We start from the raw sequence: 13,255 nt of genomic DNA, 5'->3' as shown, positions 1-13,255 counted from the left end.
TCAAAAGATCCTTTGCGCTAGTTATTTCTTGTTATCTATCTTCAAAGAATGCATTCTTGTTGTTCGAAAGTGTCACGAATGCCAAATTTACCAATGCAAGATGCACGCCCCACCCGCCCACCTACACCCCCTCATTACCATTGGCCCCTTTGACAAATGGGGCATCGATTATATGACATGTAACCCTCGTTCAGCCGAGGGGCACAGCTATATTATCTTTGCCGTGGATTATTTCACGAAATGGACTGAAGCAATACCTACATATTTGGCAGTTTGTAAGATGGTGGTTAAAACCATTTTTAACCATGTTATTTCTAGGTTTGGTGTACCCCAAGCCATTGTCACAGACCATGGCTCCCATTTCAGAGATTACATGATGGTAGAACTGTCATCTACATTGGGCTTCTACCATGATGGCTCGACCCCATATTACCCTCAGGCCAATGGCCAAGTTGAAGTTGTGAACAAGGTTTTAGTCACCATGCTTTATCGTAATATTGGGATTCACAAGTAAAATTGGCATCTCATGCTTTTTTCAGCTCTGTGGGCCTACTGAACTTCAACCAAATATGCAACTGGATTCACACCATTCCAGCTAGTCTATGGTCTAGAAGCAACATTGTTGATAGAATGTGAGATTCCTTCGCTCAAGTTAGTTGTTGAACTCCTCCCCGAAACATCACCTCAAGAAGAACGCCTCTTATATTTAGAATTACTAGACGAGATTGGCCGTCTTATTGCCTTGGTCATTGAAGCACAAAAGAAACGATTCAAATCCCATTTCGATCATTCAGTCTCCCCTCATGCTTTCTCTGAGGGTGATTTGGCCCTGCTATACAACCAAGCTAATGATAAGTTGGGGGTAGGCATGTTCGAACCTATGTGGCATGGGCCCTGTATTGTAAAATGTGTTTTGCAGAAAGGAGCCTATTAGCTTATTGATTATGAAGGAAATCCTCTTGATAAGCCCCGAAACAGGCTTTACCTCAAAAAGTACTATGCTTAGGACATCTTTCATGGTTACTTATGTACATTAGTGTGTCATTCATTTTTGTACAATGTGGTTTTTTGTGATAGTTTTCAAACAGATTTCCTGTTTACTATGCTTTTCTTGCTTTGCAAATGTTTGTGACTCCTCGCGTTGGTTTCACTGATGGTGCTTTCCAATGTACCCAGAACCTATCATCTACAACATGGGCTATCTACAACTCTAATGGTGATTTGATTGACCTTCAAGGTATCTGCCTAGGTCGTACAACCAACAACACTGTTGAATACAATGTGATCATTGAGTTGTTATCAGAAGCCATCACTCTGGGCATCAGAGAATTGGTTGTCAACCTAGATTCACAGCTTGTCGTCCTTCAACTCAACGGGAAATATTCCATCAGGAACCCTCGAATATTATGAATGTACCTCCATCTCTATATATTGGAAAGACATTTTTATTATATTACATATCATAATATTCCTAGACACATGAATACATTGACAGATGCATTAGATAATTACGTGTTGGATAGACATTTACGAAACATGTGAAAGATAAGACAAATCATTTGTACCATAATAGACAGGAAAATACAACATATGTGTGTGTGTGTGTGTGTGTGTGTGTGTGTGAATGTTTGATACATAAGAACCCCAAAAAATAATATGTATGTCTATAATAACAGTGGCGGCTCAGAGGCCTCATACATCCGTGGCACGCAGGCCTCAAAAAATTTGGAAGTACAGGACCTAGTAACTACTCAGCATGGTGGTCATGATGGCATGACATGCCTCATGCAACACGACTTAGTAATCGGTGAATCTGATCTGAGACTCCCACTATGTGCCTCTGGTACCGCTGAGCCATGTCTCCTGTTCGAGCATATTCTGGGATACCTGAGTCAACCCCTTGAGGTTCCTCATGATCTCCTCCTTGTTATCGCTCCCTTCCTGATAAGGGGCAACAACATCGATGGGGCGAGGTATGCGCCTGGCTATCAGGAACATCCTGGTTGGCGGCTCTGGTCCAATATCTGCATAGACAAGATAAATGTTATAAGCATGCATATACCAAAAACGATTAAAAAATAGAAAAATAAAAAAAAATTAATTTTCACCTTTGTCATCAAAGTCCTCTCCATCTGGTAAGGGCATATCGAGGTCTCCACAGAAATCAGTTCCACTATACGGCCAATCCTCCATGACGATCTTCTATCATCGTAGCCACGAGAAGAATGTTGGTTGGTATGACATATGCTGACCCCCATTGGTCCTGGGCATTAAACGACTCTATCGATCCATTCGCAGATCGCATGGCATAGGAGGATCAACCTCAGTCAACTGATACTGGAACAGTGGCACTCATTCTAGGAAGAAAGTCACAAGTACTGATCTGAAGCCAAATTTCTTCAGATTCCCTTCCTTGGCCTTGGACAACTAGCACTTGATGTTCATCTTCATGCCCTCTACCCAACTAAAAATCATCAGAGATGTGCAGCCAATAGAATAAAGGAACTTTGACTTTTTATTCTAATGTTCCGCCTTGGACCCAACCACTCTATTGATAATCAAAAGAAGCACCCTCAGTGTCAGATCCCGAACACTAGAAATCTCTATCTTCCCACTCTTGGATTTCAGGGCCTCAGGACAATGTTCAGCAAGCAGGGAAGATATGCTTGGCTCGACTCGACGTGACCCATACAAGTTCACTGGCTCACCTCTGCAAGAGAGTCCACTAATGAAATAGATATTTGAAGTTGTCAACTCTAGCTCCTGGTCCCCAATGACAAAAATTTTGCGATTAATGTCCCAAAGACTTATCAACTATCGAAGCAACTCGAGCTCAGCCCACATCCCTGGTGTAAGGAAAAATTTGGGAAGCTCGCAAGCCCTCAAAGTCTCCAGGAAATCTAGATCATTCAATGCTTGGGTGTCAACATCTTCATGTTCTCTTTCCTTCCAATCCACCATTTTCGGCAATTTCTCTCCTGCAAAAGCCATTTATTTGAGTCAATCATCAATTTTGGCACATAAAATTCAAGTTCTAACGGTCAGTTTTTGAAGAAAGATGATTTTTCCCTATCCACGGTGTCAGTGCACCTATTTTAGAAATAGTACCACCAGTTGGCGTGGATGGTTATACAAATAACCCTCGGCCAGCGCGATCCCGTGCCCGGAAATCACGTCAACTGACGGCGAATTTTTTTCTCAAAAGCCTCCCTAAAAATCCTAAAAAAATGGCTAAAAACAGAAATGAATAACATGAAAATTGAGCTTAGGGCTTCATCTACTACCTGGAACTGACAGCTCATCGATTGACCTCCTGGATCTCCCATAATCTGCTCTGGGAAAACTAGGGCAAAAGTGGGTAAAAAGTCTTCACTGCAAAGGTAAAATGGTAAATGGTAAAAATATATTTACTTTTCCTCTTTCTATTCATTTTCTCATGAAAATATTAGGTTTTCTAAGTATTTTTTACCTATGTCACCTCAAGGACTTAATAATATGCTTTGTCTTACTTGTGCAGCAATAGGTGATGGATGCACGACGATGGCAATGAGTCACATTTCAGTTATTTTCTCGACTCATTAAACTCATATGAAAAGATTGTAGAGTATTTTTCCCTTTTTGACTCGTTAAAGAGAATAAAATTCGGGGGTCTTCTTTCAGCTCTTTTCTGACCCTTTAAAAATGAAAAGATGGTCGAACTCTTGTTGTTTCAAACTCGTTAAAGGATGTGAAACGTTGTCTGCCCAATATAAGTTTATCCCTTTTTTAGGCTGGGAGGCACTATTTATGAAAAAGGTACTCCTTGACTGAAATGGTCAAGTGGTTCTCTTAAGTATTGTTTTCTACCGTTTCAGGCTTGAGAGACAGAAATGTATGAAAAGGGACCATGTGGAGTTTTCTTTTACATGTCTTTTTCAAACTTTCTAAACATGAAAAATATATGGAGTTACACCTTTGTCGAACTTGTTAAACTATTAAATGACATTGGATTCATCACCATAATGAACATGAGCTTCTTGTTCCTAGGAATCATTAAACTTACTAGGTTAGATTCGTCCGAAGGATGGACTTACAATGCAAACATATGCTATCCCCTTCAAGCTTGCGATTAAAAAATAATTGGGGTACTGTTGGGCATGGAATCCCCCCATAGCATGTTTTGGGGCTCAAAGCCCATGTTTTGAGTAATATTGTTGTAAAGACTCCACGAATTGCAGGCGCGGAGCACGAATTGTATGTTAGAGTAATAGGGTTGTCCGCCCTAAGTTTTGAATGTAGTGTCAGCCTACCCATGGTCCACAGACCATGGAATTCTATAAATAGAGCGAGGCTCTATGTTGTAAAGAAGATAATGAGAGATACATAGAGGAATGAATGGAGTCTAGAAGATAGCGAGCATAAAGGAAAGGTATAAGTGCTTTGGGTCATAATAGTAGGAAGAGGCTCTGCAGTTGAGTGCACAGAGGCCTAGAATAGTCCACAGCTAAGTGCATGGACCCCTACAGCTGAGTGCACATGGCAGAAGTGAGTCTATAACCAAGGAAGAAGAATAATAAAGAGAAGTTTGATTCAAATTCTTGTGTATCTATTTTGAGTTATGATATAATTGATATCTTTTTCAATTATACTGTTTTATTTATCGCGCGCACTAGTATGAATGGTGAACACTGTTAAGTATAACTAAGCACATGTATATAAGCCATGTAATCAACTAATATCAGGTTAATAATAAGGGATTGGCTAACAATGTGGATCAAGCCCCAAGTAAGGCTGCACAAAGGCAACATCACAGGTTACGAGGTACTGATAGGTGCGCGTAGCGACGTGTGCGCAAGGTCAAACTATGGACGATCGAGAATCATCTGTCATCTCTAGGGCGCGGAAACCTGGTTCTAACACCCTCCCATACTACTTCGGGTGAGACCTCAGTCTGCGCTTTGCATATTGTTGCCGAAAGGGCTGGTAGTATTGAGATTTGTTTGGCTAAACCACCTCTGAACCTGGGTCACGCCCCAACAAGCCAACAAATGGTTCCGTTGCTAGGACTAGGATCTGCATAAGGCATGTCTGATGGTGTGTCATTGGAATTTGACCAAGAAGGAAATTGAAGGGTGGCTGGATATAAAAATTCACGAGTTCGTGGTAGAGGAAAATAGGAATCCGCGAGTATCTAAGGAACAGTGGTTAGAGCGCTACCTATATACGGAAATCCACGAAATTTTCTTTGCATCCTTTCCCTCTGAGTTTTATGAGTGGATTGCGAAGCTAGCAGATGGTCAGGGAAGGTATAAGCTTGACAAACTGATTGTGTGGACTCCAAAATTGGTGTGCAGACTAGAAGCATTAGAAGATAAGCTCACGTGTGCTGTGACCCATTGGCTCGATTGAATTATAGGAGGATTTATCACCGAGTTCATGGCAGACACAACAATCAGTTATAGCAAGGCAGAATGATGCTTTCTCAAAGGACCATGAGGTAAGTACATTAAATATTTTAACACTTGGATTAAAATGCTACTGTGTGAAAAGTGGGTTATGCTGGTAAATTTATGTTTAGGGCTACGTGAAGTGGGAGGATATATAGAAACGGAAGTAGCGAAGAACTAGAGTCTAGTCCCTTGATTTCACCTCCATCGGAGAGCAAGGAGGAGCTTGCGAGAGTTTCTCTGAGGAGTGAAATTAGTCTGATAAAACAACGAATTCTGCACATACCACACCCACCTACACCACCACTAGTTTCACCATATTCACCCCCATCTCTGCCCACACCACCTCCACCACCACCACAGTTTAGTATGGTGAGCGCAATAAAGTTACCGATATTCAAAGGAGTAGGGAACGAAGATTCAGACCAATTTTGGTTCGTAGTAAAGGTTGTATGGGAAGTGCAAGGAGTCATGGATGTTAACATAAAGAAGGAAATGATGGTAAGCCCATTGCAGGATCGTGCATTGACATGGTACATTAAGCTTTATAATGACCATCCAAATGCAGGGATCAAAGATATCCAAACCGCGCTAAATGAGAATTTAGAAGGCCAAAATCAGAGACGTAGTCGATTATTGGTTTTAAGGAAATCACGAGGCTTCCAGGCGAGACCGCCTGGGAGCTAGATTAGTGACAAAAACTATGATTCGGGAAGCCAACATGACTTTTACATATGGAAAACACTGCGCATGGTTTGTGGCATCACTAACGCTGCATCTAAGGATCTCGTTGTCATAGTAGAAGCTATCTACTCAGGCCGAAGCCTTGGAAATAGCAATGAGGCTGGACGACACCCTAATACAAGATACTAGCCTGGGAGTCCAACAGATCCACGCGCAACTACAAAATTTATGTCTGGAAATGCAAAGTTTAAAATAGGATAGGACAATGCACCTAGAGGTGTGTGAGGAGGTGTGGTGCATAAAATGCAAGGGCTAGGGGCATGACAAGGACCATTGTCCCATATTCGCGAACTACTTGGCAAGAGGAGGGCAGATTCCATTGAGACCAAAGGCACAAGCAAGATTGAGAATGGTGCTTGCATTATGGTGCATGATTTGTTAGACTGGAGGAAAACATGCTATCGAAAATTTTCATCTATTACAGAAGTATACGTAGATGTCCCAACAGCTGTTTATATAATTTTTGCAGGTCGATAGGCCATGATGAACACACCTATACAAGTTATGAGCTGATGATGGATCAAACTCCTTCCTACAGAGTTCAGACTGAAACACGAGCCCTCGATCAAAATACAAGGATGTTGTGCACTAGATTTCATGGGCACGGATGGGGTTGAGGTGGAATGGGACCAGGAAGTGGTCGTGGACAACTAATTTGTTACAATTGCAGAGGGCCAGGGCATTATGCCCACAAGTATACAAATCTGAAAATAGCATCATGTTTATATTGTACTCAGTTTGACCATGAGATAGAGGACTACCCCACATTGATAGGAAGGTTGCACGATAAAGGAATACTCCGGCCTCCCCCGGCTCAGAATCTACAAATGCTGAGTCTGAGCTACGTGAAGAGGACCTGAATGTAAACATCATGCTCCGAAGCAATATTATGACAGGAGACGACAAGGGAAAGCAGCTAGAAGAAAATTCTTGGGTTCGAAAGGCTCCTACAGAGGAACCAGAGTTTGATCTCGAGTGCGCGAAGGAGATGTTCATGGAAGCTAAGAAGAGCTTCATGGAGGCCTCCACCTCAGGTAACGATGACAAACTAGAACCAGAGATGGATCCACCATTGCTCACTACCTTTCTGGAGACATGTATGAAACTATTCCATGATAGCAAGGTGGTAAAAGGACTACAAGAACTTATCACTAGGTGTGCGGGGTCAGGAGAGCCACACATGGTATGGAAACTTGGAAAGTGTGTATTGTGCACATGTAGGGCATTAAGGTTGATTGCGCAGATCGATGAGTGTGAAATTGATCAAGTAATTCTGGATTTAGGATTGGATGTGAACATTCTACCAAAGCAGACATGGGAGCACATCGGTAAGCCCACATTGCAATGGTCTCCTATTCAATTACGAATGGCGAACCAACATAATGGGAAGATTGCAGGGAATAACGGTAGACATCGAAGGCACGAGCATGCTTATAGATTTCGAAGTGATAGAGATTGTCGATGACAACAATCCCTATCCCGCTCTACTGGGGATGGACTGGGGCACTGATATGAATGGAGTGATAAATCTAAAGAAGCACAAAATGATTTTTGAAAAAAAGTCACTGTGCATAGTGGTGCCTTTAGACCCTGTGGAAGGAGTGCACTATATAGAATCAATGCGTGACGATGATAGTTATGACGATCTTGATTGCATCTACAAGTTAACTACACTAGAACAGGACAGGGTGAACCCAACTACAGATGGTAGGATTTTGTGGGAGCGCGAAATCTCCTGTACTTTGGATTCAGATGAAGAGATAGAGCAATTGCAAAATTGGTTGCACGAAGTAACAATGCTTAATTGCAACATGATGGTTAGATCGTTGTGTTGCATGACAATAGAGGTAAGGGATCTGCCTATGTATGATGGGTTGACCGTGGTGGAGGAATTCTTGAATAAATTTGAAAGATAAGTGCTAGAATAGCAGTCTTTTGCCACTTTGAAATGGGCACTACACGCTACACCCGCAAGGTGGTGGGGTACGCATCAATGAAGCTTTGAGAACTGGCATGACTGTAGGAGAATGATGGTTATACGATTTGAGAAACCGTTGATGCAGATAGCAGACAAGTATGATGGATGAGATGATCCATGTACACACCTCGCGAAATGGACCAAGGTTTACAAGAAAGAGCCATAGCCTGAATGGGTGCATTTGTTTTTTCATACCCTGGATGTCATACCTATGAATTGGTATACTGAGATGGAGCTCTGCCATGGTACGGGCAAATGGGATATCTTTCGCAAGGGATTTATGTTAACCTTGACTTTTGAGGATCGTTGGTGGGATACTGTTGATGATGCACTACAAGCAGTAAAAGCAGCTATCTTCAATGTACCCTAGGATCTGATGGAAGTGCTTCAGCCAAACTAGGCGACACAACTGAGATGCACGCTAGAGTGTTACAATGTAACTGTTGAGGAGGATGATGAGGACCCAAAAAATACTAACATTCCAGATATGGAAGGCTATCACGAGGTTCGTGGACCATCGGTTGAGAACCCTGACATCACTGTGCCGCTAAAGACAAAGTAGGTAATCATTGGAACCGAGGCGGAGCCAAAGAATGCAACAGCTGGGGACTATTCAGATCATGCCATGGTGGATAAGGTTGTTGAGTTACTCCACGAATACCAAGAATTGTTCCCGACCAAAATTACAAACTTAAAAGGGATCATCGGTGACTTAGGGATGATGAAGATCACCCTAAAACCCAACGCGAAGTGGGTTAAGTAGCATCCTTACCTCTTGAATCCGAAATATAAGGAAACATTTTGCAAAGAATTAGACAAAATGCTTACAGCCGGAATTATTGAGCCAATAGAAGAATTCGACTGGGTGAGTCCTATGGTAGTATAGGAGAAAAAGCAGAAAGGTGAAATAAGAATATGCGTAGACCTTAGGATGTTGAATGACGCCTATATACACGATCAATTCCCGACACCATTAACATATGAAGTACTGGAGAATGTTGATGGTCAAGAAGCATACTCATTCATGGATGGGTTCTCAGGGTACCATCAGATCAAGACCGCGTCGGAAGACAGGAGCAAAATGACCTTCGCAATAGAATGGGGATGCTTTCAATACACCGTTATGCTATTTAGATTAAATAACACGCCAACCATATTTTCGTGCATCATTGTGGATGTGTTATAAGAATACATCCACAAGTTCTTGGAGGTCTATCTGGATGATTAGACTGCCTCTGGATTAGTGAATCACCATGTAGCAAGCTTACGCTTGACGCTGGATACTTGCCGCCGCCACCATTTTGCATTGAACCTTAAGAAGTGCACATTCCTTATTCCCTTTGGAAACCTGCTGGGACGTGTGGTCTGCAAACAAGGACTGATGGTGGACCCTGTGAAGATTGTCGTGATTCTAAATTTGGAAGCACAGCGAAGTGTTAAACGACTGTGTGCTACCTTTGGACACACCAGATAATATAGGAAGTTCATCAATAGTTATGCCCAAATAATAGCACCGATGGAAAAGCTATTGAAAAAGGATTTTACATATAGCTGGAATGATGATTGCATGAAGAGTTTGGATGTCCTAAAGGGGAAACTAGCCTTTGCTCCAATCCTGGTCTTCCCAAAATGGGATGTGGAATTTCATGTACATGTTGATGCGTCGTTCATTGCACTGGGAGCGGTATTCACACAGGAGGCCGCGAAGGGCATGGATCACCCAATTGCGTTTGCAAGTAGGATATTGTCCAAATCAGAAAAGAACTATTCCACCACCGAGTGCGAAGGGTTAGTGATGGTGTATGTGCTCCAAAAATACTAGCACTATTTGCTAGTGTTATACAGCAAAATGGCCCCCTCATCAGTTCAGAGGGGAAAGATATGATAGTTGAAGCAAAGACCAAGATCACATGCCTTGTTTCCACACTAACGCTAGCTATACATTGACAAACTACTTTATAAAGCTTCTCTGTAAGCCTAAGGGTGCGTTAGTGACCCTACTAACTCTAGTTGTTAGTTCGGGGACAACGTTAGTGGATTCTAATGAGGTTCTAAAGGTCAAAGGAGCGAATTGACTCATAAATATCTAGATATTTGCTCCTAAATCTACTCAAGAAAAGAAAGTAAACATCTCAAGCTCTTTCCTTGATTTTCTTGAGTAGATTTAGGAGCAAATATCTAGATATTTACGAGTTAATTCGCTCCTTTGACCTTTAGAACTTCATTAGCATCCACTAATGTTGTTCCTGAAGTAAAAAATAGAGTTAATAGGGTCACTAATGCACCCTTAGGCTTCTAGAGAAGCTTTATAAAGCAGGTTGTCATTGTATAGCCATCGTTAGTGTGGAAACAAGGCATGTGATCTTGGTCTTTTCTTCAACTATCATGTCTTTGCCATCTGAGCTGATGAGGGGGGTCATTTTATTGTATAACAGCTAGGAGGACATTTCAAGATGTATACCGACCATTCCACACTGAAGTACCTGGTCAATAATCCTGTGTTGGGGGGGCGCATATGCAGATGGCTCTTATTGTTCTAGGAATATGACTTTGAGGTCATAGTAAAGCTGGGACGCCTGAATGCAGGACCAAATCACTTGTCACACATTGAGACAGGTGAGGAACCCACCAATTTGGAGGATGGAATACTTAACGCTCAGCTTTTTGTTGTACGTGTCACATATGGACACTTCGAAGATATAATCCACTTTTTTACCACAGGGACTGTGCTGAAGGAATACTCTATCCAATAGAAAAAGGAATTGGTGGTGTGCACGACAGATTTTTCTGTCATCATGGGGCACCTGTATTAAATGGGAAATGATGAGATATTGTGAAGATACATACCTGAATTTGAATGAGGTCAAATCCTCATGGAAGCACATGGGGGCATTACAGGAGGACACTATGCAGGACGCACGACTGCACAAAATATTCTTCACATAGGGTTATAGTGGCCAACCCCGCACCAGGATTCAAAAGCGCACTGTAAGGCCTGCAATATATGTCAAAGGATTGGAAAACTCTTGCGGAGGGACGAGATGCCGTTAAATCCACAAATGACACTGCAACCATTTGAAAAATGGGCAATCGACTTTGTGGGACTGATCAAACCTCAGGGAAAGACGAGTGCACACTACATCGTCACCGCAATGAAGTACCTGACACGATGGGTGGAAGCACAACCAGTCAAAGATTGCATGGCTATTATGGCTGCAAAGTTTTTGTTCAAAAATGTGTTGACTCAATTTGGCTATCCAAAAATGTTAATGAGTGATTGCAGAACACATTTTCTGAATGAAACCATCAACACACTCATAGAAGAGTTCTAGGTGTATCATCAGCAAAGTACATCATACCACCCACAAGATAATGGGACAGTAGAGGCATTCAATAAAATACTGGAGGCTGCACTGACCAAAGTGTGTAATGTGCAATGAAATGATTGGGACCTGAGCATCCCTTCCGTACTATGGGCTTACAGGACAACGTTCAAGAAATTGTTGGGACAAACACCTTTCCAGTTAGTTTATGGTGTAAAAGTTGTCATGTCGATGGAATAAATTGTACCTAGTCTACGAATAGCAATGCTCACAGGGATGACAAACTGCGAAGCTCTAGAGGCAAGGCTCGCACAATTGGAAGAACTCAAGGAGGAAGGGTTTTTGGCTGGATTTCATCAGCAAGTGCAAAAGCAGCGTGACAAATCCTAGCACGACCACCATATCAAATTGCACACCTTCAAGGTATTTGATTTAGTGCTGCTATATGATAGTAAGTTTAAACAAATTCTCGGAAAATTCAGAATGCATTGGTTGGGACCATACGTGGTTAAGGAGGTCACAGATGGAGGCGCGGTCCAGCTCATCAAATTAAATGGAGAACCCTTCCCAGATAAATTGAATGGCAGCTGCTTGAAGCCTTACACAGATGGGCGGGCTATTTGAATAACTGACAGTAGCATAGTCTTCATGCTCTAGAAGCTGGACAAGGGCGTGGGACTATAAACATATACCGGTCCAAACTGATGGGCATAGTTTAGACACAAAGGTCACAAAAGAACGGATGCAGCAAGTTCAGCAGGCACCAGCTTAGTGTGCTGCTGACATTCAAGTCGTTCGAGACCAGCTGGAGGGACTCCATGCCAAGATCGCTGCATGGACAAAGTGACTCAAGAACGAGTCACGATGTTTGTGTTGGGGGCTTGTTGGGCATGGAATCCCCCCGCAAGATGTTTTGGGGCTCAAAGCCCAAGTTTTGAGTGATATTGTTGTAAAGGCTCCGTGAATTGCAGGTGTGGAGCGCGAATTGTATGTTAGAGTCATCGGGTTGTCTGCACTAAGTTTTGAATGTAGTATTGGCCTACCCATGATCCGCGGACAATGGGATTGTATAAATAAAGTGAGGCTCTAAGTTGTAAAGAAGATAATGAGAGATACATAGAGGAACAAATGGAGTCTAGAAGATAGCGAGCATAGAGGAAAGGTCTTACTGCTTTGGGTTGTAGTAGTAGGAAGAGGCTCTGCAGCTGAGTGCATAGGGAGGAGTCGAGTCTGTAACCAAGGAAGAAGAATAATAAAAAGAGAAGTTTGATTCAAATTCTTGTGTATCTATTTTGAGTTATGATATAATTGATATCTTTTGAAATTATATTGTTTTATTTATCACGCACACTGGTATGAATGGTGAACACTGTTAAGTATAACTAAACACATGCAGATAAGCCAAGTAATCAACTAATATCGGGTTAATAATAAGGGATTGGGTACCAATGTGGATCAAGCCCCGAGTACGGTTGTGCGAAGGCAGCATCACAGGTTGCAAGGTACCGATAGGTGCATGTAGCGATGTGCGCAAAGGGTCAAACTGTGGACCATCAAGAATCATCAAACATATCTAAGGTGTGGAAACCTAGTTCTAGCACCCTCCCATACTACTTTAGGTGAGACCTCAGTCCACGCTTCACGAAATTTTTGCCGAAAGGGCCAGTAGTACCAGGATTGGTTTCGCTAAATCACCTCTGAACCTGGGTCAGGCCCCAACAAGCCAATAAGTACTCACCAGAAATGGTGAGGGGAAATTTGGAAATATATCGAGTCGTGTCAGC

Source organism: Pinus tabuliformis, chromosome 3_1 (genome assembly GCF_031772625.1).
Source record: "Pinus tabuliformis cultivar Carrire ecotype Pingquan chromosome 3_1, CPIR1, whole genome shotgun sequence".
Classification (NCBI taxonomy): domain Eukaryota; kingdom Viridiplantae; phylum Streptophyta; class Pinopsida; order Pinales; family Pinaceae; genus Pinus; species Pinus tabuliformis.
This window is presented reverse-complemented; position numbering follows the sequence as displayed.